A 26,739-nucleotide genomic window follows, 5' to 3' on the forward strand; every position below is an offset into this window, starting at 1 on the left:
AAATCATTTAATCTGGGCATGGAACATGCCACCCCAAGCATCTGACTATAATTAAATTACTAACATAGATGCTGGAGGGCTGGAGAGAACTGCTCAGTGGTTAAGAACACTGATTATTCTGGCAGACATCTGAGTTGGAGTCCCAGCACCCACATGACAACCCACAATCTTCTGTAACTACAGTTCCAGGGGAATCCGGTGCCCTCTTCTGGTCTCTGTGAGTACTGCACATACATGGTGCACACACATACACATATATGCCATCTAAACATCCACCCATACACACGAAATAATAACAATTTTAAACTTAAAAATATTAAAACGGGGGCTGATGGCTCCCCAGTTAAGAATATTTGCTGTTCTTGCAGGACTCAGATTCGGTTCCCAACACCTACATGTAGTTCACAGGGATCCAATGACTTCTTCTGGCCTTCGAAGGCAACAGGCATGCACAAGGTAAACATATCTACATGCAGGCAAACCCTCATACACATAAAATAATTTATTAATGACTAAATCTGTGGCTGGCAACCAAAGCTGCAGTGACAGCCGGAACCTGGGCTGTTGATGGAAGAGGGGCAATGGGAGCTTCCTGTCATCCTGAAATCTTCATGGACCTTCATCTTTGAAACTTCCTGGGTGTCTGCAGACAAAGTCTGTCTTTGCCCCTTGAGCAGTAAGACCCTGAGAACGCCTGGCAATCAGTTACTCCGGGTGAGTAACTGAAACACATTTGGAACCTCATTGGCTTCCCCTGGACCACAGCATTCAAGTCACCTCACTGCCAGGCAAGAAAGTGATATAGAAGAGACAAAGTCCACCTCCGAGCCTTGTGGGGACACGGCCCCGCTCCCTCTCAGCCGCCACAATCCCTTCCGCTTAAAAATAGGACACAGCCCATTTTCTTAGCTCCAACGGCAGACATCTTAAAGTGTCTTAAACAAAGTGCCTTTCAAAGGACCGGGCAAGAATTCTGCCCCGAGTGACTGACTGTAAGCCTGGAGATCTGTTTTCCACTAACCTCTGAAACCGGTCAGGCTTTGTCTCAGAGAGGGATGTTATAATCAGAACACTTTAGTTTATTGTGATACTGACGTCCATCTGACCAGCAGATCCTAAGGCAATTGAATAACCATAAATTTCACATGACTGGTTAGAAACAGCCTGAGCTTTTGAGCCCCCAGATGTGCAGTCAGCAGGGGGTGACTGGCTCTGGCAACTTAAATCATTTTCAAGACCAGAACCCAGTGATGAAGCTTAAAGTCAGACAGAGACTAGGAGATTTCTGAACCCAGGCAGCAATCAAACAAGGTCCGTCCACTCACCAGCAAGGACCCTCAGGAGATAGCTTTCCGTTAAACAGGTACATCCATTGGCCACAGCAGCATACATGCTGACGGGCACTTTCTGTCCTCGGTGAGGGGCACTTTCTGTCCTCAGTGAGCAATGTACGCTTGGCCTCGATGACCCCACCTGAGCACAAGTCAATCTCACGTTTAAAAGCCGAGCAAGTTTCCTGAACACTGATACTGCCATTCCGCGAGATAATAAACAGAGTTCCGGGCCGTTTCAGCAGCAGTTTCACTTATCAAAACAAGCAGCGCGGTGATTGATACAGCCAGGAACGGAACTTGACCCTCAGTCAAAATAATAAACCTGCTGACCAGAACATCTGCATTTACAAGCAGGAAAAACTGGTAACTAAGAGTCCCCAAGGCCCAGCCCAGAACCAGGAAGCAATTCACATCTTGCCTTGAAAGTTGAATAAAACTGTATTAACCAAACCAGGGGGCCTGAAAACCACTTGAGGCTTTGCTGGGTGCCTACACCCAGCAGGAATATGGAGCCCACCCTTAAGCCCCTTCCCTTCCACCTGATGTCCCGTGTGGCCTGTTGTGAAGTGTCCCTCTACATCATTCCCATTCCCAGCAGCTCAGGAGTAATAAACGACCACATCGGAAGGCTGGGAGCCCTGCGATGCTGGTGCCCCCTCCCCAGGGTGGCAGAGCCTCAGGCATCTGGGCAACTTCAGTTCACTCCTTCCTCTCCAGAGCAGCAAGGCTTCTAGCAACCGTGACCTGGACTCTGTCACTGCTATCCACGTGACAGCGTGGGCCCTGTCTGATTAAAGACGACTACTGAATGCTACTGCCTTGTCCTCAGAAAACAGACAAGGTGGTCTGCCTGCCTCCACAGTGCACCCTGAGCAAACACCAAACCTAACCATCTTCACAGACTCTAATGAGAGTGCCGCCTTGTAACCCCACAACAAGCCGGCAGGCCCCGGGGCGAGGAGAGGAGGGGGGTCCTGGCTGGGGAGAAAGTGGGCTCATCTTCTACCAGGGCAATGTTTTCACAGAAATGTCCTCAGTGCGGTTTCCATCTGGTCTACCTCAGTCCTAGACAACGTTTATCAATCTTCTAATTACCTTGGGTTGTGAGACTCTCAAAAACACATCAAACTTTGGAGGGAAAAAAAAGTTTAAGATTTAATGTACAAATAATATCTACTTAATGAGTGAGGCCACATCTCTGTGCTGTTTTGAACAGCATCACGTTTACCAACACCACACTCGAACCAACTGAGCAAACCAGCCAGCTCAGCACGTCTTTAAACCTAGGAAAAACAGTAAGTGAATCACCTGACAGAGCTTATACTAGACTGAGAGCTGAATTGTCATCAGATGATGATAGAGGACACAGGCTCATCTTTGATCCATACCTCCTCGGGGCAAAATACCAAATTAAAAACTAATTCACCTCAGAATTGCAAAAGCACCCTCAGGATCCCTCAATCTAGTAGCTGAGTGGACAGTGACCACCTGGAGATCTGGGGCCCTTCTGGGTCTTTAAAACAAGGAACAACACTCCACTTACGGGAGGTCAGTGCTCAAGGACAGCATAGGGGCACCCTGGTGTTCACACCACCCCTCACAGTGCACAGGGACAACCTGGTGTTCACACCATCCCTCACAGTGCACAGGGACACCCTGGTGTTCACATCACCCCTCACAGTGAACAGGGGCACCCTGGTGTTCACACCACCCCTCACAGTGCACAGGGACACCCTGGTGTTCACACCATCCCTCATAGTGCACAGGAGCACCCTGGTGTTCACACCATCCCTCACAGTGCACGGGATACCTGGTGTTCACACCATCCCTCACAGTGCACAAGGACACCCTGGTAGTCACACCATCCCTCACAGGGGCACCCTAGTGTTCACACTGTCCCTCACAGTGTACAGGGACACCCTGGTATTCACACCATCCCTCATAGGGGCACCCTAGTGTTCACACCATCTCTCACAGTATACAGGAACACCCTGGTGTTCACACCATCCCTCACAGTGAACAGACGCATGATGGCACACGTGCCACACCTCCCGGCAGGATGATGTCAAGCGGAACAAGAGCATAGGCTTCTGTTTCTATGATTTGGGGTTCTATGACTACTCCTTCAGTTGCGAGGGGTTCCGGCCTGACCACTATCAGCATTTTTCCCTCTTTACAGATGGGGGTGTTCACACATGCCCAGAGACGTACTAGATCTGAAGACGGAAAACCAAGCCTATCTTGTTGAGTCTCTTTTGAGTAATAATAACGCTAGAAGTCAGCAATTTTTCAAACCTGGGGCAGAGATAGAAGCCATGGTACAGGAAGCACCAGCCATAGCCTAGCAAGGGCGATGCTGTATTCCAAGTGTATGCAGGAGGGGCAGCTGCTGGGGGTGAAGTTCCTTGGTATCCCCACAGTCTCCCTCAGTGCCCAGGGCACCAGGACTACCAATATGGTCTCCCAGAACAAAGCTGGAGAACTTTCACCCATCAGAATCCATTTCAGCTGCCTCAAAAGTAATACAATCTCCCTTCCAACACAGGTAACAGGACAGTGAAACAGAGGTTCGTGGGCCGTGAGGATTTCCATACCAGACCTGATATGAACGGGGCCTCCCTCACCATGCTGGCTACTGAACCCCAGGAGGCTGCCAAATGGGGCTTGTCCACGCTGGGACGGGCTGCCGGGATGACCGCACATAAGTTTCAAAGAGGTGGCATAGAAAGAATAAAAACTACATCAATATTAATTCCTGGATTGCTTGCATGTTTTTAAAACCATATTAATTTGCGTGTACACGCAAACATGTGCACGGGTCAGAGGGGAACAAAGGAAACTGATTCTCTCCTTCCACCAAGCGGGCTCTGAAGCTCCAACCCAGACCGCAGGCCTTGAGCCCCTGAGCCATCTCCTGAGCACTCACAGAGTTAAGAAACACTCTGAATGTATGAATTTTTAGAGACATCATTAACTTTACCCAATTTTCTTTTGATATGATTATTAGCATGCTATCTTAATGAGTGGCAAACAACCCACAGACAGCAACCAAGTGGACCACACTCCATCTGAAGCCTGTCTTTAAACAGCCTGGGAATAAGAATGGCTCTGACATGTGTGATGGTTGGAAGGAAAAAATAACATTGTGCAAGACATCAAAACATAAGAAACCCCAATTCCAGGGTCCATAGCAAAGGCTTCTCTAAGGTAATGGATTCTCTCTAAGGCTTTAGTGCTTCAAGGCCAAGACAACAGAGATGTCCTCACCTGCACCAAAAAGCCTATCTGTAGAAAAAGTGTGCTTGGGCCAGGGAGACGGCTCGGGGGCTAAGTGTGCTTGCTCTGTGAGTATAAAAACCTGGTTCAAATTCCTAACTTGTGTTTTTAAAAAAGAAAGAAAAAGCAAAGAAAAGAATAGAAAAGAAAAGAAAATCCAGGTATGGCTACACATGCCTGTGACCCCAGCATCCTGTGTGGGGAGTGAAGACAGGAAGATTACTGGGCTCTCTGGTCATCAGTCTAGCTCTGGGTTCACTTGAAAGACACACACACACACACACACACACACACACACACACACAGGAAGGAGGAACGGAGGGAGCAAGATGGGGATAGGCCCTCCTTCCCCAAAATGCTGCACCTGGACTTGGGTGTGGGAGGGGGCAGCTAGAGAGGGAAGTTTCACAAGTCCCGACCAGCCCCTGGGGCACGAGAACACTAGGGCAGAAGGGCCCAGTCACAGCTGAAGGCCCCAGATGTCTGCAGCCCTCAAGTCCTCTTGCATTTGGTCTTCCTGAGTTCACTCTTAGTAGCTAATTGAGGCTCACGCTTATTTTCAGACCAGATGGTCACATAAGTATAGCATAATTAATAAAAACCCAGAAACAGAAATTGGGGTTTGACCTGAAGGTCAGAAAGTAAAACAGCCAGCCACTAGCACTGACCTCTACTTCAGTCCAAAGTGGCGACCCTGTCTCCAGGAATCTCAGAACGAGACTGACTGAGAGCTGTCTGCTCCCATTTTATATTCCTCTCTAGTGTTGGGAATGTTTTTATTAATTTTATTGAGCTATACATTTTTCTCTGCTCCCCTCCCTTTCTCTCCCCTCCCCTTCAACCCTCTCCCACGGTACCCATGCTCCCGATTTACTCAGGAGATTTTATCTTTTTCTGCTTCCCATGTAGATTAGATCCATGTATGTCTCTCTTAGAGTCCTCATTGTTGTTTAGGTTCTCTGGATTGTGATTTGTAGTTTGGTTTTCTTTGCTTTATGTTTAAAAACCACTTATGAGTGAGTATATATGACAACTGTCTTTCTGGGTCTGGGTTACCTCATTCAATATGATGTTTTATAGATCCATCCATTTGCCTGCAAATTTCAAGACTTCATTTTTTTCTGCTGTGTAGTACTCCATTGTGTAAATGTACCACATTTTCCTTATCCATTCTTTGGTCAAGGGGCATTTAGAGTGTTTCCAGGTTCTGGCTATGACAAACAATGCATAGTTCTAGGACTAAAGGCGTGCACCTCTACTGCCGGTTTCTATGGCAAACTCGTATGGCTACTGAGATTAAAGGTGTGTGTCAGTACTGCCTGGTCTGTAAGGCTGAGTAGTGGGGCTGTTTTACTCCCTGAACATCAGACAAGTCTTATTTACTAAACTACAGATGAAATAACACTACACATAAGAACTGGGGACCTGGAGGACTCCACAGCCAGCCACACTCAGATGCGCTGCTATGGTCTCCTCCAGCCTCTCTTGAAGAATTCACCTGCAGGAATGGGGAGTGGGTCACGATTCCCAAAGTTCCCCTACTGCAAATGGCTCAGACCAAGATGAAACTCCATCCTACAATAATTTCAACAGGAATAGCGGGTGATGGGGTCACAAATCAAGGACCAAGGAAGTCGCCTGCCCAGAGAAGCCAGCTTCTAGTCTAGAAGGGTTCGAGTTTCCGCGTCCGCATGGGAAAAGGGGCAGAAAGAACTGCCAACTTCCTCCTGCCGTTCCGAATGTGAAATAATACATACGGAGGAGCTCACAACAGTGCCTTGCTCAGGCCAGGCACCTGAGGAAAGGGCCATGACACGACCCAGGCTCTCACCAGTTTAAGCCTACAATAAATAACTAGCAAGAGGGCCCGCAGGGTAACTCAGCCAGCACAGGTGCATGCCACCGAGCCTGGCAACTCGAGTTCAATCCACAGGACCCACACAGTGGAAGAAGACCCACTCCCACAGCTGGACCTCTGGCCTCCACACATGTGCTGCGTATGGCACACGCTGGTCTATGCACATACACAAGAAGTAGATAAACGGGAGCTCCTTGGGCGTCAGATGCAACACGAATTCAAGTGGGTCTTAATAACAAAAACTCAAAGTCAGATATAGGGGTTAATATTGACAATCAGAGAAGCAGAACAGCCAGCCACTAGAGAGTTCTTACCTCTACCAACACTCAGTCCAAAGGGGCGACTCTGTCTTCAGACTGCATCTCCAGGCTCCATGTATCTCACCAAGTCTCAGATTTCCTGAACTCCTGTCTCCTCCAGCCTTATATTCCTCTCTCTGCCCAGTCATATCACTCCTGTCTCCACCTCCCTAGTGCTGGGATTAAAGGCATGAGATTCCAACTGCTGGATCACCTTTGGGTGTGTTTTATTTCTCTTTTAGACAAGTTCAATCGTGTGTGTGTGTGTGTGTGTGTGTGTGTGTGTGTGTGTGTGTGTGTAGCCCAGAGTGACCCTGAACCCTGAACTCACAGAGATCCCCCTGCCTCTGTCTCCCCAGTGCTGGGATTAAAAGTGTGAGCCACCCCTCTCTGGCCTCCAGAGGCTTTTTCTTTATTAAAAGATAAAACAAAATATCGCTACAGTTTTATTCTTATGACCTCGGCTTTTTGGTATCCAAGCAGCCTGAAGGAATCACCTCCGAAAACCTCTACAGCATCTGCCTTGACACTCACTGAGCACCAGAGTTGTGTGTAAAATAAATGGCAGTGTTAGAGCCCGATAGGAGAGCATCCCGTGCTACACACTGGAGAAGAATGCTCTCCCCAGGAAGGACCCACGTGGGGTCTTCCAGAATACTTGGTGCAACACATATCACCATGACGCGCCTTTTATTTTGGTTGCCAGAAAGCTCTGATCCTAAATTCTGGCTCATGTGTCCCCCCTAGAGGGAATCCTGAGGTCTGTATGTATGAACTTAGCTTCCCACCATCAGGACCAATTAATTAGCCCATGTCCTGTGTCTCATTTGTACTTTATGACATATTGAATATGTGACCTTAAGAGTTCTCAGCTTTTAACAGTAACAGATAGATACAAACACAAACTATTAACACCAACGTGACTATAATGTGATTTCAATCACCGGACACTCAAGCGGGCGGGTCACACACACTCACCCTGCACACACACACTCACCCTGCTGACACTAACACAGTACGCCTGTGCAGCTCTCAGCTCACATTTTGAGAAGTTTTTATGAAGTTAGCAGATTGCCCCGAATAGGACCAGTGAAATAGCTCAGACGGTAAAAGCATTTGCCAGATTTGATACACAGGACCCAGGTACCAATTCCTCCGAGTGGTTCTCTGACCTCCACACGCGTATTGTGGCAAGCACCGGCTTCTTACACGCTTAGGAGTTAAGAGCACTTGTTACTCTTATAGAAGATCTGAGCTCAATTCTCAGTTTTTGTCAACTGGCTCACAACTGCCTGTAACTCCAGCTCAGGGGTTCTAACATCCTCTTCTGGCTTCTACGGGTATCCCAAGCACACACGCATACCCACACAAATGCATACACATAACTAAATAAATATTTAAGATTACTAAGCATGCAGCTTCAGGTCAACAATGACGACACAATCCTCTCCGGAAAGTAACCATCATTCTAAGTGGGGGAATCAATCTAGACATCGTTTCTCCATTTGGGGAACATCCAGAATGGCTGGCTATGTCTACTTGGAGTATCTCAACAGAGAAGGCTAGGGTTTTTACGCTTGTTAACAATAAAGAAAAACTAAACATCACAGGCCCATGGAGGACTCTGATGGGTGACGGTACCGCCACAGGTCATTAATAATCACAAATGGCCACGCAGACGTCAACCAGGGCACACAGGACAAACACACACACACACACACACACACACACACACACACACACACAAAACCCTCCAAGCCTGTGGGCTGCCAATGCTGGTCACTCAGCTGAATTATCAAAGAGAAAAGGACCCTGCTCAGGTATCTGGCCTCTGTTCCACCCTGTTACATCTCTTCTTTCTTGCTATCTTGTCTGTGTGCGCCCCGGGTGAGCTTAGAGACGAGTACCCCCTCCCTGGTCAGTTCTCTATCTCACCAGCCCTGAGCACTCCTTACCAGCTGGTCCCACCCAGGCCTCTCGGCCAACGCCTTCATCTCCTGCTTACCTGTTACCCACGGGAGGACAGCCGTGCCACAGCTCCCAGCCTACGGCTTTGGGCACAGGGCACTAGCGACACATCACAACTGCTGTTGACACGTCTGACTCCTTTCCCTAGTGTCTGGAGACTCCTTTCTTCGAGGCTGTCTATATCCCATGCCAATAACTGGCTCTTACAAAATGTGTTGCTTCTAGCTAGGAATCTACAGATTGGTAGAGAACTTGTCAAATGAAAGGGGCCCTGGGTTTGATCTCAATACTGGAGGTAAAAATGAGGTCTGGAGATGGCTCAACCAATTAAATGTTTGCCATATACAAATAAGAACCTGAGTTCAGATCCCAGCACCTACATAAAAACGGGCACAGTGGTTTGTTTCTAGAATCCCAGTGCTGGGGAGATGAACACAAACAGATCCTTGGAGCCTGGTGGACAGCCAGCCTAACCTAATCAATGAGCTCCATGTTCATCAACACTTGCATGAACATATGTGCACATTCACAGGCACATGCACACGCATGCACGTATGCACGCACACACGCACACACACACACACACACACACACACTGCTATTGGTACTGGTAGCTATCAGTGGATTTCCTTGAAAAATCTACCCCTTTGCCCACAGGGCTGGCCTGGAAACTATGCTGACAGCTGGCTGGCTGGGAGACAGGGCTCTCTGCTTCCTCCTGGACTGCACTCTGCAGAGCTGCTATGGCCTCAGATGGTGACAACTGGCCCAGTTCTCACACAAACACTTCACTGTGGAGAGAGACAAACACTGAACCAAGATTTTTTTCTACTCTCCGGAGCTGGTGCTAAGCGCCACAGGTGAGCAGAGGGGGCCGCACTATAGACCGTGCTTAGCAACTGGTCATTTGCCAGTCTGGTGCTGACTCAGCACACATGTAGCACCCTTGTCCTCCAGATGGACTTTCAGCATAGCTAGTTTAGTGTGTTCAGTGCCAGGATCCTGGAAAGAAAACTAACCTGACGCTAAGCTCCCCAGGTCAAACCCCACCCCATCGAGACCTTGACTGACCGACCAGATTTTCCTGCATTTCAGCACCTACAGAACCCCAAGTTCACCCAAAATCACTTCTAAGCCACCTAAATACAGTAAAGTCAAAAAAAAATACAGAAATACATAAAGAAATTCAAATGATTATAAAAGCCCTATCCTGGTATAAAGCAAGGCCCTGTCTCAAAAGTAAACAAACTGAGGGAAGGAGAGAAGAAAACCAGACAAAAAAGGAGCAAAGCGAGGCCTAACTAAAGTCATACTAGCTCAGACCAAGAAGAGATAGCTAATAATTTATCCCTGGGCTTGGAGCACAACTCAGTGGCTGGACACTGACCTCCCACGCACAAGGCCCTGGGTTCCATCCTCAGAGCCGCAGAAAGACTAATTACAACCCGCCCCCACGTCAGCATCTAAGGAAGCCTCCCTGAGCCAAAAGATGTACTACACTTTCTAAAATGGGTGCCTGTTCTCACAGCCAGCAGGACTGGAGGACCGCACCACGTGTGCCAGCTGCCCCTGCACTTGTACGACGCAGCGAAAGCACACGCTGCACAATTAGATCCCGAATTTCAACGGAGACAGACACTTAAAAACGTGTGCCTATCGGGAGCGCCAACCACTGACGAAGGCTGAGATTCAGGACAGCCTATAATCTTCCACCAACCTAGAAAACAAGTGATAAGCCCATCCACCAGTAAAACCATTAACATACCCCGCTTCTCCGTCACCAGGGTAATTTACAGAGGCTAATTTTAATCCTATCACTAATCCCATGATTCCACCGAACCGTCCCCAAGTTTGTGTTGCTATGGCAAGTGCTCAGGCACTAGGAAGCCACTTACTGTCGGTCGGTTTTAGGAACAAGACTGTTCTCCTCCCTCTTAGACTCTCCAAAGTAAAAAGCCATTTCTGGGAAAAGGAAGACAATTGGGTGCCTGGGTAATGTGTTCCTCTCATCACAATAACCATTATGGCCTCATGCCAAGGGCTACTCCGGGACAGAACATCATCATCACACTAATGGGTCATGCTAAAGACATGGTAAGGACTGGTATGATTGGAATGATCCATCTGGGCCTGGGGGAATACGGTTATCAATGAGTGATGGTCTTTCCCCACACTGGCACAGAGATACTATCACTGGTCATCTCGGTGTGACCTGTGCAAGAAACACAGCTCCACGTTCCAAACCCTAGGCGGTGCCCTGCCTACAAAGTCCACAGAACATGGCTTGGGGACACACAGATGACCAAGCCTGGATGTTTACTCCTTTCTTTGGAACAGGAAAACTAGGAAGATGAAGGCTAATGAGATTCTCTCACATCCAGAGACGCTGGGGCCCTACAACAGCACAGTCACGCATTTGACGGTGTAAACATTCTCTTTCTGACCAGCAAGATCCTTAGTCTTACTCCCACGGGAAAGTCTCGCCATGCCTATAGAATGCTAGGTTTTCCTGAACTGGCATAATCACTCAACACTTAATGGCAACCTATTTTCTAAAAACACAAGCCTCGCTTTCCATGCCTAAATACCGGCTGAAGAAGCTGTGAAAGCCACAGCGACCTCTGGGTGCAACTTCCGATGCATCAGTGACTGGACTCAATTTCAAAGAACATTCTCGAACGCCAAAATAAATCAGTGTCCAGTACAGCTCCAAGCCAGCTCACGCAATATAGGTTAACCAGAACCACATGGTAAAGACAGACACATGTTGCCCTCTGCTGAAACAAAGGACAGAAATTCCTAAACAAATTGTCCCTTACCCTTTCACACGGGAGGGGGTGGCGCTGAGGAGAAGGATTTCTGAAGTGCTGAGAATGCTGGGGGCGGGGGGGGGGGGGGGGAGAGGCATTGCCTCACCATTAACAAAATATGAGATTCAACAGGGCACCTCCGTTTTTGAGTCTCTCTCTAGGCCTCGAACGCTAACACCATACGGTAACCTCTAAGACAGGGCTCCTAACTAAGGAGGAGGAGGGCAGGCCAGCTGTGTGCAGGAGGCAGCAGCATCAGCAGGTCCCCAGGGTATGAGAGGCAGCGAGAGACAATCTACCTGTTCTTCAGGAATAAAACACCTGCTCAACTGAGCTTGGAAATAAAACAGCAAGACGGTCACCCACCTCTTCCCACGGCGGAGGCGAACCTCCCCCGTTCTGTCGTGGACAGAAATAATCTGGACTGCAGCGACTTCATTAAATTCCTGACTCAAAACAAACTCCCAGAGCAAAATCGTCTACCAGGATGAACACATCCCGGAACACAGAGGCACGTCTGACGAAACTACCTTCTAGATTAATGTTTCTCCCTGTCCTCCAGTTTGGTGTCTTACTCATTACTTAACATATATTTACATGTTTGCCTTCTAAAATTAGCCTTAGTTCTAATTACGCTGCTTAGTAATTTCCAGTACCATTTGGGCTGAGGAGCAAACGCCAGATCTTTCTTCAGAAACTACTTGGAAGGCACGCTGAGAAGGCACAGAATCCCTACTTCTTGACAATCCCAGTGTGTGCACAGGAAAGCATCTCTGCACAGACAAACACCAGAGCTCTCAGTCTGGCAGGGAAGGCCACAGCTGCCACAGTCATGTGTAGGCAGACGCAAGGGATAAAGAAGGCAGAGTGGGCAGTTTGCAGCTGCCAATTTTCACCAGTCCTTCAGAAATATACCTCATTTACCTCAGCGGACAGGCCAGGACACTGACCGACCCAGAAAGGTGGTCATATGCCTGAAGTATGGCTGCCTGGGATAAAATCAACTTTAGAGTTGTTTTCTAAGTTCCAGACAAACATTTCAAATTCACACTCAATGCCTCCCTTCGGTATTCCTTCCATAAGGTTAATTTTATTAATAAATTCTCCATAATAGAAATACTAGATAGGATGCCTTTCTTGAGATGGGTTTCTGGTTAACTTTAAAAAAAAAAATTCTTGAAAATTCTGAAATAATCACAGTTGGCTCCCAATGACAAGAAGACTCCCCCGCCCACCCTCCTGGGCAGGAGAGGAGGAGAAAAAGATCCTACCTCCCCCAGCTGCAAAATCCCTCCTGGAGGAAGATGGGAGGATGGGAGCCAGGGCTTGAACGTGCAAAGTGCTGCCCTGCGCATGCCCCTGATACTCTAAACCGTGAACAGGTGGTTGCCACGACACTCCAGGCCGCCTGGAGCAAAGGCTGGGATCAGGGCCTCACACTCAAGGCGGCAGGACCAATCATAGCAGAAGCAGACAAGAGTACAACCCTACCCACAGCCCGAGCAGCTCCAGGGCGCACATCCACACCTGCCTCCCAGCATCCCCACGTTCCTCTCCTCAGCCAGGGATACTGGCAGCTTCGGATTCCAAAAGCCCTTTTCTCCTTCCTCGGGCTTCACCACAGCCCTACATCCTGAAGCTGGGCTTGCTGGGAAAACGCAGCTCCTGAGGAGATGTAGTTCCCCGCAGCACCAGAGGGGTCGCTCGCCTGCCCAGCCAGCTACAGAGTAATGAAATTAGTCCCTCAAGCTTCCACGTGAATAATTCTGGAAGCTAAGGTCAAAGGTCCCCAATTGTAAGCGGCCTGGAGAAGCAGCAAACAAAACTCCGGTGGACTCTCAACACAGCTCTGAGGTACAAGCCTGGAAGACGGAAGACAGGGGATTCCCCTGCTGTTTCCAGAACTTAGGGTGGGGGTGGGAGGGGACACTAACAAAGAACGGATTTTTAAGAAAGGCCTTCATCAGAAAAGCTTTTCCCTAGCACTAAAACATATAAACATGTACTTGGTAAGCTGTCTGCTTTTGAGGAAGGAATGCTACTCGCAGGTTCAAAAGTTTATACAGCAAATACCTAACAAATTTGTTTCTCCTTTCTTCCATGAGTTCCACTAATAATGATCAAATCCGCGTACAGCACTAAGAGAAATCTGGGTGATTTGGGGCTAAATGTGGCCAGTCAAAGAAAAAGAAACAACCACAACAAAGTGAAAGCCGCTCTGTCCCCTGCACAGTACCAGTCATGATTGTTTTGGTTGTGAACCCAGGGACAGTGTAAGCGAACTGTATCCTCAAGTGCCTTATTAACACCTGTCCTTCTCTCGTGGAATTGGAACAAAACAGTGAGCTGACCAGGCGACCCTCTAGAGGAGCAGCATTGTAAGAGGAAAGCACACAGGCTGGGGCATGCTCCCTCCCTCCTGCCCAACATAATCAGCTTACATTTCAGCTCCTATTTCCACAGCCTTAAGGTAGAATGCAGCTGAAATTCTACACACAACCGCCGGTCCCACTCAACGCCACTCCCACAAAACTCTTTCTCAAAGATTACTTCTGGTAAACTATGAATAAGGCAAAATGTATCAGGCATATGAATACACAAAAGCCTACAACAACCCCTGAAACCCAGGACTGGTTTTTTTCCAAGAAGGAGCCATGACTAAACTCCACTTAAGTTGCCAAGGTACATTACCATCTTCCCCCAGTTGAAGACTGGGAGCCATCTGTTAGAGTATTCCCCACTTCAAAGTATTCTAAGAATCTCTTTTTCTCCTTCACATAATTGTTGTTAAACGTAATCACATCAAATGCTCCACTTATAAAACTCAAATATCTCCTGGTAGGAGTCAGTAAGGCAAACGGAGTTAAAAGTTTCATTTACGAAAGTGGAGAGACATCGTGTGACCTGTTGGGGAGGGCTTCTCTCAGTTCACTTTAATAGTGTCTCTGGGACGTGGTGGGAAGTTAAGAAATGAGATTTCAACATCCCCGGAGAACTTTTAGAGGTACCTGAGTTGCATCTACAAAGTGTTTACAAAGAACAGTGTTCAACAGCTGCCCAGATAAGCTACCAGGAGATCACATCAGCAATTAGTATCAGATGCACATACCAAAGTGAAAGTTTGGGGCCCCAAGATGATTTCATATGTTAGATTTTTCAAAAGCTCAGAAACAAACACAAATAATCAAAACTCCCTTCTCTGTGTCCACTGTCGGGAGCAGCGAGGAGCCAAAGTCAGTGACTGGGGTTTTGTTCCCTTCTGGAGAGCCATGTATACTCACTCCTCTTGTAGCTAGCTTGATTACAGACCCACTGGCATGGGCTTCCTTTTTAGAATGTGAATGTACTCTGAAGGCTTCAGTATATTCAAATTAGCAAGCGTAAGAGAACAAGTTCTCCCAATGAACTAAGAAAATATTAGACATGTATTTATCTTAACACATCAGGATTCTAATTTGATTATCAAAACAGTTGTGAGTCTTTCCCTGAGTTCAGTTTATCCCAGAACCCATTCGAGATGGCTATGGGGTCACTCTCCTGGAACTAAAGCTGTCCTCTCCAGTGACCCAACTCACACCCCTGACACCAGGGCAGCTCAACTCCATCTCCAATTTTGCTGGGGGGGGGGCGGCTTAGAAGTCACGCACAATAGTGTGGTATATTTAATTCTAGCCGGTCTGGGTAAATAAAAATAACACAGCTACTCTGACGAAACAATTAAAGAATGCAAGAGAAAATGAAGGAGTGATAAAAATGGGCTCTTGTGTACAGGGCAGTAGCGAGTATCATATCAAATAGCAGGCATGCCTAGTTCCTTAAAGTAACACATTCCTAAACCGAAATACTTCAATCATATTAATAGGGAGGTTTAAAACGTAATCTGTAAAGATCCTGCTCGGGGAGCTATCCTCTCTGCTTCTACGCCGCCGGTCAACACACATCAATTTTTAAATTATATTAAACCAACATTCAAGACTTAATGGTAGGTTCATCGGGACGTGACTTTCTGCTGTACCTTTAATTAAGACGCCGTCTAAAGTTCTTCCGAGACTTGCTGGTGAAGTGGGCACCGCGAGTGGACCAGAGAAGTACAAGCCCTCGGTCCTTTGTTACTCAATGGACACCCTGGAAGGCCCGCCCCAGCCCAAGGGCACATCTGGGCTTCTAGAAACAACCCAACGTCCACTCGGACCTCCTCTCCACCCAGACATCGATTAGGTCTCACGCGTAGACCACAAGAGCCCCCACCCACACCGTGCACCCCGCGAAGCAGCCGCCAGCACCCCGTACCCACCGGCCCCTCCCGCCCCAAATCCGCCCCTCGGGGAAAACAGGGCCCAACTCAGGTGTGGAGACTTACATAACCGGCCCCCCGGAGGGGGGGACGCCTCCCCTCCCAACCCACCTCCGACAGAACAAAGTGAAGTTGAAAATGGAAACCCATTACCTGGCCTGCCTGCGGGGCTGGGCCGCCAAGCCCCGCCGCTCCTCCGCTAGCCCCCCGCCCGGCCGTGCCAGCCCCTGCCCGCCCACGCACGCCCACGCCTAAGCCCCACGAGCTCGCCGCCCCTCCCCCGCGCCCCCCGTACCCACGCCCCTCCCCCACGGCCCGCGCCCCACGGCCCACACGGACCCCAGTCTTTGTTACGGTGCGAAGTTGGGCTTGCGGGTCCCCGTCTCTTTCACTTCTTGGGTTACAGTGCAGGCGTGTGACGTCCGCTGCACATGACGGGGGCGGGGGGCGGGCGCCGGAGAAGAAGGGGGGCGCGGCGGACCCGGGGGCCTCCCCTTCGGAGCCCCGCCCACGGCCCGCCCCCCACAGCCCGCAACCCAGCAACAAGCGGCCGCCGCCCCCGCCCCCGGGACAGGCAGGTGGGTGTCCCGCCTCCCCCAGCCGCACGCCACGCCTCAAGGGCGGGCAGGTGGTGCCCCGCCCCCGCGCACCCTCCCCCCCCCCCATCCCCACCAGTCACCCAGGCCCACGCCCCCCACCCCACCCAGAGGCGCCGGGCGGCCGGGACACACAGAAATAGGAATGATTTAATGCAACGACATACCCATTCCTCAAGCCACCGGCTCGCGGAGATTGGAGAGGGGGCCGAGAGGGGTGGCGATCCGGTTGGGTGGAAACGGCCCGCGGACCGACAACACCTAGTAACCGAGTTGGAAATCTCAGGAGTGGAGGGGGACACCATCGAAGTGAGCTCGGTGCATCCAGGCACTGCCCACCGGGTTTGGACACTGTGCCTTCCAAGGTCTGTGGCCCCACAGGGGTCTCTAGAACGGGGAGGCGCACGCGTGTATTTAACCCAACATGGCATCATCACCACCAACCCCCTAAGTGAATCGCGAGGCAGACCACCGAGTGCCCCCAAGGCCCAGGACTTAAAATACAAAACTAGGCAATCCAGGTCCAGCCCGTTCAAGTCCTGAAGTGAGTGCCGCACTCGTCACCCATCACTATGGGTGTTCCTAGGACGAGCGGCTCAGGTTCAGACCGTAGGCAGCATGGTGTGGCCCGTGACACGCTCCGCCCGTGATATGTACCCGTTGTGCAGAGCAAACGCGGCCAGGGCGCAGCACCGGTAAGACCAGTGAGCACCAGAACTTTGATTAGCCAGGCGCAGTTCGCAGTCTAGAATTTGCCAGAGACTAAGTATCACTCCCCGCGAGAGAATGAAATCGGAAGTTGGAAGGCGAACGGTGCCCTTCAGTTTTATACGCAGTGAACATCCTTTTCCACGACCCACGACCTCTACACGCGTGCTATCGGCAAGGGGCTGCCACACGACCCCACTGGCGCCCGGAACCAGGCGGATGGAGCTGCTCCTGACTGCCCAATGGTTGAGAAGTATTATCAATCGTTCCTCTTTCCTTCCCGTGTTGCAGGTTTTGACTTGAATCCGAAAGTGCCTCTACTGCCCAGTCTTCGCAGGAAGACGTTGGGAGGGGCCAGGGTCTCCACTTGGACTGCTGCGTGCGCATCTAGCTGGACAGACTTGGATAAAAGCATGTCCACGTCTACAGCACACATCTGTGCAAATGCGGGAGCCTGCGGATGCGCGCGGCTGGCCGGACTCTGGGCCGACACATGGACGCGAGCACGCGCGTGCGCGCGCGCGTATACATACACACACACACACACACACACACACACACACACACCAAATTACCTCCGGGATAGAGAAAGCTGCTGCGGATTGGCCGACAGAGCCGTCACTCACACCCAGGGGGCAGGGAGACTTTGCAAGGCAGTTTCTTTTCTCTCTCTCTCTCTCTCTCTCTCTCTCTCTCTCTCTCTCCCTCTCCCCCTCCCAGTCGTTCTATTTAATGGTAAAACAACAGTAGAGCTCTGAAAGTTAGCCATCTATGCGGAGTTGGTCTCCCTAACGAAGCCAGAATCAGAAGTTACCATTTAAATATATCCCGTACGTCCACAATAGACGAAAAGGGAAATAGGCAGCCGGAACGAGGAGCCTGGAGTAAGGAGGGGCTGGGGGGCATCTGGGCGGGTAGACTCAGGGTAGAGTGTTCTCAACGCCCCAAAAGAGACTTCGACCTTTGAGAGATTTAATAATTAAAAAATGTTTTCACGAGTCGGTTTATAACATATGTTCGTCCCTAATTTTTGGAATCGTTATTTTATTATTTAAGCATGCTGAAGCAAGCATGTTTCCTTAAGAAAGAACTGACCTATTTTTGGCTGGAGATAAACGATCATGTTAACAGATGTTAATCTTGTAATCTGTTTTTCCTGTAAAGCACTTCACATACCCGAGCTTCAAGACCTTAAAAATAACATCTTTTCCAAAAAGACCTGACGTCACAATCCACTCCCTGGGAAGAAAAAAAAATCACACTCCCCTCCAGTTTTTCTCCCCTGCAATGATTTCAAAGACATTAAATCTTTCTCACTTTATAAGTACCGATTTGTTCTGCCTCAACTCCCACAGGCTTTTATTTGCATTTCAAATTCCACAGGTTACACCAGTCGCCTTTTCAAAAGAAAAAAAAAAAACGTAAACTAACAATGAAGCAGTAAATGGCTTTTTGTGCATCTTATTTAATAAGACACCAAATGGATATATTTTAAAAGAGGGGGCGAGCAAGTTGAGCTGTGCTCACCCGGAGACTAAGTGACTCTTCATCAGCAAGCCAGGCAATGAGTTAGCTACACACACAACCTCGAAGCTGGGGGTTGGGGGAACTGGGCTGGTCGGCTGCGGAGAGCTTGTTAATGCTGGTGATGGATGCGGCTGACTTACAGACCCACATTTTCGGGTAAAAAGCCTGGTTCTCTGGAGTCCTAATTGCAGGGATCCACTGGATTCCCGACTCACAAAGCCTGATAGTCACCGCACAACAGCCTTCCTCCATGAACCGCTGGTTTAAAGACCCCAGTGGCCTGGCTTTTGACAAACTTATTCAGACAAAGTTTCTTTAAAACTTGACGAGGCGGTTTAATCTAAATACTGATCTTAACTATTCGGTATGTTCTCCCTGGAAATGGCAGAGAGGCGCCTTTCCAACCCCCACCCCACCCCCGCAGTATACACCCCTCTGCGTTCTCTTTCACACACCCGGGTGTAATTCGTGTGTGTATGTGTGTGTACACATATATGCATATATATGGTTATCAATAAGGCCCCCACCCCCCACTCTACTATACTCCAGCAAAGCAAAGCGCAATTCCGAGGAGTCCCCGCTGCGCGGATCTCCTTCCCACCCCACTCCGAGTCACTTCCAGAACCTCGCCCCCGCCCCCACCCCTACGCGAACTTCCCTTTCTAGAGATCCCACTTCTTTAGTGTTAGGGTCACTCAAATCTCCCCGCTGACCGGCAAAAGCCCGGGGAGGGGACAGTGAGAACACCCCCCACCGAACACAAATACGCAAACAAGTCCCCTAGGCAGCGGCGCTCTGTGCCCACAGGCATCGATCCCCTCCGCCAAACCCTTAATAATTGAAGCGGCTCCTCCGGCCCCGCCGCCCATCACCCACCTTCATTAGCCAGAGCGTTTTACTTTAAAGTAAGGCAATTTGCTCTTTGTCTCCTAATGGATGAGAGCGCATCCGAGCTCCCCTCCTCCCGCGTCGCCTTTGACGAAGTGTACAAAGCCAGAGCCTCTTCCGCGCTCCCACCCCGGCCCCCACCCCGCCCCTCCACTGCGGTAAAAGCCACCTCCCGGGCGTTCGCCCCGCCACCCGAAGTTGCATCTTCTCCTCTCCTGGAATTGCCAAGCGGAGTAACTACCAACACAGAAAGCCAAATCGCCCTCCTGGCGCCAGGGACCTTCTACAGGGCGCGCCCCCTGCCCAGCAGGCCCCCACCCCACCGGGCACAGTAGGGTCTTGGGAACGTTATGGGTCCCGACCCTCCCGGCCCTGCCTATCGATCCGCCCTCCCACGGGCCAGGAAGCGCCCCCGCCCCACGGCCCCTACCTTGGAGGGGAGGCGGCGGGCCCCGGGAGGAGGACGCGCACGCCCCGCGCATCTGAAGGTGAAGCAGAGCGCCCGCGGCGCCGAGCCGAGCGCTGCTCTAGACCGACCGCGCCAGCTGCGCCCGGGCGCGGGGGACGCGCGAGGGCGCGCGGGACCCGCCACGCGCCCGGCCCCCCTTCGCGCGCCGCGCGCGCGCCCGGGACGCACCCGCCCCGCGGGGGCCCAGGCGCCGACAGGGCTCGGAGGGACTGCACCGAGCAAAGACCGGGACCCGGCGTCCACTGCCGGAGCAGGCCCGAGGCTTCCCCCAGCCCGGGAATGGTCTGCCCTGAAGGAAACGCACACGCTCCACTATTGTCTCATCAGCACAAAGTTCTGCCACACTGCGGAGAAAGTCTGGAGGCTCACGATGACTCAGACCCAGATAATTCCTCCCCTAATAGCACTGAATCACGACGTCCGCGGCTAGTGGTCGACCCTCAGCTTCAGGTCTCAGGTTGCCACAGCTCCAGTTCCTAGAGGCTGTTTACGCGCGCGCACACCACACACACACACACACACACACACACACACACACACACACATACACATTCATACGTGCAGACGTGCCTGGGATGCATGTCCAGCCTTCTCAAGCACCTGAACGCTGAACCTGGAACCCAGATTAAACCGTGTCCACTCTGCCCGCGTGTCCCCTCAACTTCACGGGAGCGAGTCTAGGAGTCCGCATGCCGCGGGAAGAACAGGACAGCTATGGGGCTGAGTGGAGCTTCGACTCGTTTGTCACCGGGCTGTTTACTCATGTCTTCAAAGTTCAACTCATTTTGCTTTGGTTCTGAAAACTTCATTTGTGCCCCCCCCCCCCGGTGCGCGCCCTTGCCACTCTCCCTGGGTCCTACTTGGTGACAATATATTGAGTCTGTGAATCAAAACCTTGATTTGACTCCCCCGAAGCTTTCTTGGTACTTGGCAGGGAGGGGCTGCGGGAGGGGGGAGGGGAGCTGGAGCAGAAGGAGGAGAGAGGAGGAGGGGCCGGGGAGCGCGCCCCGCGATCCGCGGTGACGTAGGCCAGGGGAGCTGTGGCCTGCGGAGGGGCACTATCTTCTCCCACCAGGCTCTTGGCCATATTGTTCGGCTGCTGCGCGTGATAACTCCGCAGTGGAGAAGCATTCGGGCCAAGACGCTGGAGTTGGCTCAGCCTAACAATCGGCGCCAAGATCCGGGCGGTTACCTTTCCCGGTGGCTTTTCCCGGTGCCTAGCCCTCGCTGCTAATGCAGCTCGGGGCCCTCCCTGGCCACTGGTTTTGCAATAGAAACTCCTGTGCGGACGAGCTGCATAGGGCGGCGCTTGTACCCTGGCAGAGCTGGCAATCGGGCGGGGGCCTGGCTGAGAGTGAGATGTTTCCGTGTGCAAGCGTGTGTTTCCGCCGAGGAGGGGGCGCGGAGGGAGGAGGCCCGCTCGGAACGGCCCGCGAATCATAAAATGTAAGCCCCCTGTGATTAATGGTCTGCACTAATTTGGAAAGCAGGCGTGTTAAAGGTCATGGCCAATTGTTGCTAGTTTCAGCCTGAATGCTTAAGTGGGATGTATTCCTGAACAATCACATTTAAGTCTGATTCACAAAAAAAAAAAACAGAAAACTATTGACTTGCCCATAATTCATTACAATACCCAGTGAAAATTCACAAGAAAAACTTCACCCAACTCAGCTAATGACATGAGTGTAAGTAGCATGTGTAGATGTTACATGTGTGTACACAGTCTACAACACAGACTCAAATATGCACAGCACAAATTTTAATTGAAGCTTTTTGGGGGGTAGTATGCTTTCTTTTTTGGGGGGTAGTATGCTTTCTTTTTTGGAGGGGTAGTATTTTTAAATCGGGACTGGCCCACAGTTAAGCCCACAACATGCACGCAGCATCTATCTGCCTCTTTTGCTCTAGTTTTCGACTACAGGTTGCATTAATAATTCCCATGTGTTAAAAAATTGACAAGTTAGAGTAATAAACAGTAAGGAAAACAAACCTCCTCTACATACAATTCTATAGTTTACATGACGTGCCTCCTTCCTTCAGCCTCTCCCATGTGATTTTACCCTGTGCTTCCTCTGTCTGCAATAGCAGTGTGCTTCCAAATGGTTTTCTTGCACACTTCTGGACAATACATTCGAAATCTGAGAGTGAAATTTGAGAGATGGTCAAGAGTCAGATTCCCGTGCCCATGTGACAAACCTAGAAAAGGCAGCCTGAAGATCCAGCCAGTTTGTTACAAAGTTGAAAAGTGTTTTTCGGTTGTTACTCCAAAACCACCGTGGTCGTTTATTGTCATACAGTACTAGATTTCTCTACACACAAAGAACTATGGTATAAAAGTGATTTTGAGAGGGTTCTCGAGCTGTTGGTACAACCATACTGCAGCTGTTTCATTTCTTCAAATATCTTTAAAAAAAAAAAAGGCCATTCAAGATTCAGGACACCTTCTATGCAAACCCCTGGGAATCCTTGGGGGTGCAGGGGTCCTCCCGTTCCGATTTAAGTAAATTAGAATACTGTAGCTCAGTAAAGCAGCAATGTTAATGGTTAACATTTGGATATTTATAACGTTAACCCAGCTGATCCTTCTGGCTGATGAACAGGAAGGGAAGAAAGCATTAACTCCCCTCTGCTGCTGCTGCCGAATGAGTGATCGGTTCAGTGTTTGAAACTCTGCTCCTTCCAGCGATTTGATGTGCTCCGTGATCGGGGATGTTTAGATAAGAAACGTTCTTAGGGGGTTCCAGTAAAGAAGAGCTAAGAGTAAAAAGCAAACAAAAAGCACCACTCCCCTCCCCCAGAAAAGGCCTTGCCTGTCTGAAAGCCTGAAGTGAAACTCTCTGCAATAGAGCATGAAATCCGAGGCAAACTACCAGGATCTACTAGATAGCCAGGCTCTAAGTGTAAGCCCTGTGGAGGCCGGGGGGGGGGGGGCACAAACACAAATATTAATCCTAACGCTTTGAATTTATTAAGACCGTGTGAATTATAGCTCAAGGAGGGTGGCATTATTTACCCAAGCCCAAGTCCAGGGCAATCTTTTGCTCTGTAAACTAACTTAAGTGCACAGAGAGAACATCCAAAAACGGGAATTCATAGGGAATGCAGTCTAAACTTGATTTATATCACCAATGGATATTCCTAGCTGTTCCATGTGAGGGACAGGGTTAAATTGTTGGGAATAAGAAACACTTTATGTAAAAATGGAAATTGGATATTTGCTGCTATTTCGAATATAATACCCCATTCCTAACTTGGTGCTCTTTTGAAAAATCTTCCCTTCCCTTAGAGTTTAAAAATTCTCCGTATTGAGAATCCAGATGAGCAAGGACTAGCACCTCAGCTTGGATATGTTGGTAGGAAGTTAGCTGTCAATCACCCATCAAAGGAGGGGGAGCTGTGCCTGTGTTTTAAAGACAGTCCTTTGAAATGCTTCCCACCTACGTGAATGTGAATCTAAAGCTGATTGTATGAAATATTTTCCTCTCCGTTTAGACTGTCTCGGCTCTCTTCTCGTTCTATTTAAGGGGTGGCTAATAGAAACATAGTGCTGTACCTCTTGCACGCGCGCGCGCGCGCACACACACACACACACACACACACATTTAGACATAACCACCTCTAATGGGAACTGTGCCCAGATAGTCCTCTGTTTACACTAAGGGCAATCTTCTCTTCTGTAGTCATTTATATACCAGATAATGCAGGGACAATGATTCCATCAAAGTTGAGATCTTCATGTTCTTTCAAACACTTTTGAGAATTTGTTCATCCCCCCCTTTCGAATCTAAGCCTGAGGATTCTGTACAAATTGTACCCATGTGTGCAATGACAAGAATGCTTTGCTCAGTTTTCCCCAATGCAGAATTCTTAAAAAATTTTTCTCACAGAATCATCATATAACAATCTTTCCCTGATTTCCTCACAGGAGTAGAAAAGCAAGCAAATAAATAAACACTAAGAACCCTGCACACTGGCCCGCACACTGTTCTTCGTGTCGAACAGGTTTTCTTGTACTGACTTTTGCTGTGGTTATCTTTAGCAAATAACACTGTTGAATCACAGAGCGAGCGAGTCCCATTCCCAACTGAGGCACAGATGTTGTGGAAATTATCCAATTGTTTAAGCCAGGCAGCGATATTTTCTCACTATTTGCAGGTTTGGGTGACTTCACAGCAGGTAGAGGACCCTCAAGTCTGTTCCTAATTTCATCCTAACTAAAAGGCCTAGCAACAGCTGGCTTCAGAATAGCTGACCCTGGGCTCCACAGATGTGGGTCAGAGCGGATTGAAGAATAAAAGGAATGGGGCTACAGAGCAGAATTCATCAAAGGAGAGACAAATTCAGTAAGTGTTCTCTTCTGAAAGAGTCCCCACGTTTGGGAAAGGGAGGCTGTTTTCTGTGAACTTCTGTACCAACCCCACAGCATGGTAAATGCCTCAGCAGGCAGGTTGTGGCCTATTAACATCTCACATCCCTTACAACAGCAAAACCCTTGACTGTCTCAGCCCCCAAATCTCATTAGATGTCGCCATGCATAACTGATTACATGTGCGCATTGACGGGAAACTTTCCCAACAGAACTGAAAGGAGACTAAGAGAAGCGGCCATGTCTCCTTCACTGTGGTAGGCTAAACACACTTTTCCTGAAAGGGGAAGAAACTCTGAAAGACCCTTCCCTGAGACGTGACACATTTGTGCTATAGTTTAAAGGACAGCAGCCTTGGCTCAGAGGGGTCAGTAGGAGGAAAGTCAGTGGTCACAGGATGTAGGAGACTTGCCCAAGTTAGGGACACTGTGTTGAGAGTCTGGGTGCAGTGGCTGGGAGGCATCAATAACAACACAGAAATGGACACTTTAACCATTTTTAAATACACTGCTGGCACATTTCATGAAGTTGTGTACGTATCTCCACAGTGCCGGTCTGGAACTTTTCGGTCACTTCCAGCAGAAACTGCAAGCCATTAAACACTTGGGATCTCCCTCCCCTCCCCCAGCCCCTGGTATTCATCACCCTACTTTCTGTCTCTGCATGTGACGACTCTGGGGACCCGGCTCTTCCAGTTCTCGTCCTTTTCAACAAGTATAATTTCACTTCCATCGTATTCTTGAGGCTCATCCGTGTTAGGGAATGTAGCTGGATGTAATTTTACTTCCTTCAAGAAAGACAGAAGTAGGCTAGGGAGAAGGGTTGGTAAATACTCGGCTACAATGGCTGCCTGGTGCACCCACAAAGCCTTGGATTCAATTATCAACACTGGGGAAAATGGTGATAAACGGAAGCAAGTAATTTGAAAAAGCAATAATAAACTTGTTAATGAAATGGCTAGAGCTTCACTAAAAACAAACCTCAGGAATTTTTCTGTGACCCACAGTGATTGATCCCCCTCCGGCTGTCTTAGTCCTTGTAAACCTCATAAGCATCAGCAGGAATCCAGCCCTTCTTTCCACCCCGTGGTACCAGCAGGCCTGTGTCTACATGGATCCAAGGCCTGCTTTGAGTCACGTTGTCTCTAGTTAGAATCTGTAGTTTATTTATGACTTACAAGCAACTCCTTTTAAAAATAAACACACACACAAACACCCTGCCCCCTCCCCCCAAAAAAAGGATAGAAAAATGGAGGATATATGTTAAGGCCTATAAATATAAAGGAACAGAGGAATGAATGTACCAGGCATTGGAGATGTATTAAGAAACACAGATGGGGCCTGAGTAAATTCAAACCTCCTGGCCTCAAAGAAAACCCTCTAGCTAGAACTGCTTTCTCTGGAGCCAGAACCCAGCCTGGTCTCGAGGCAGTGTGGAGGTGACCCACTTCCAAACGGATGAGGGTGCTCCAGGGGTACCTATAAGGCATGAGCACAAATTTGGGGATGCACACAGAATCTTTCAGAAATACATGATCTGATCTCTACTGAGTCAGTAATGCACAGGCTCTTACGTTTGCACTTGTGGTCCTTGTGACAGCATCATGGGACCAGCGAGAAACACGGGGAAGCAGTATTAGACCGCCAGACATTTTTCTCATCAAATCTTTTCACAGTATCTCACACCAGCCGTAAGCATTTAGACAAGATAATAAGGCCAAGGAAAATGGCAGCACCGAGGAGGCCGAGACGGGAAGATCAAAGATCAAAGCCATCCTGGACTACCTAAGGAGATCTTGCTCCAAAAAATCATATAATAATAATAATAATAATAATAATAATAATAATAATAATAATAATAACAATAACAATAGTGTATCATATCCAGAGTATAAGCAAATGTTTGCTACTTTTTCATAACTGTATCTTTGTTCATTGATTCCACATTTACTCTTGAAGTCAGGCATTAAATCAAGTGTTAATTTTAAAAACAGAATTGATTGTATGTTTATTATCGAATAACCTGCAGCCTGTGAGCCATATGTGCCAAGTGCAGCTATGAATCCAGTCCAACACAAAATTATAAGTTTCAAACATTATGAGATTTGTGTGTGTGATCCCCCCTCCCCCACCCAGGTCAGTTGTGCAGTTCTCGGCTGATGTCAAAAGGCTGGTTTCAAAAGGCTGAGGAGAATCCCACAGCGTCCGTGTTTCGTGCCATTTACTCTGCTCCGGTAACACACGAGGAAGGGGCTACTGTTAGCCCATTTGTCAGATGACAACAGAGAATCTCAGAGTTCACCCAGGAGACCAGAGGGGAGAGCGGGCAAGCAGCAGGACCAAGGCA

The 26,739-nt window shown here is 49.2% G+C and overlaps 1 protein-coding gene across 7 annotated transcripts in view; it reads right to left on the reverse strand.

Annotated features, from left to right (window-relative positions):
• Window positions 1-20,138, reverse strand: part of Znf516 (zinc finger protein 516) — an 87,461-nt gene extending 67,323 nt beyond the window's left edge. Inside the window, exon 1 of one of the 7 annotated variants that reach the window (XM_087895895.1) lies at window positions 19,989-20,138. The gene's annotated coding sequence lies outside the window, so the exon portion shown is untranslated. Of the gene's footprint in view, window positions 1-5,666; window positions 5,748-10,630; window positions 10,692-15,560; window positions 15,755-16,178; window positions 16,289-16,602; window positions 17,637-19,546; window positions 19,655-19,988 lie in introns of those variants that run through there. The other 6 variants (XM_087895897.1, XM_087895896.1, XM_085676355.2 and 3 more) reach the window with 6 other exon arrangements.
• Between the last annotated feature and the right edge of the window lie 6,601 nt (window positions 20,139-26,739).

This window comes from Myodes glareolus, chromosome 13, assembly GCF_982192425.1.
Source record: "Myodes glareolus chromosome 13, mMyoGla1.1, whole genome shotgun sequence".
Lineage (NCBI taxonomy): Eukaryota > Metazoa > Chordata > Mammalia > Rodentia > Cricetidae > Myodes > Myodes glareolus.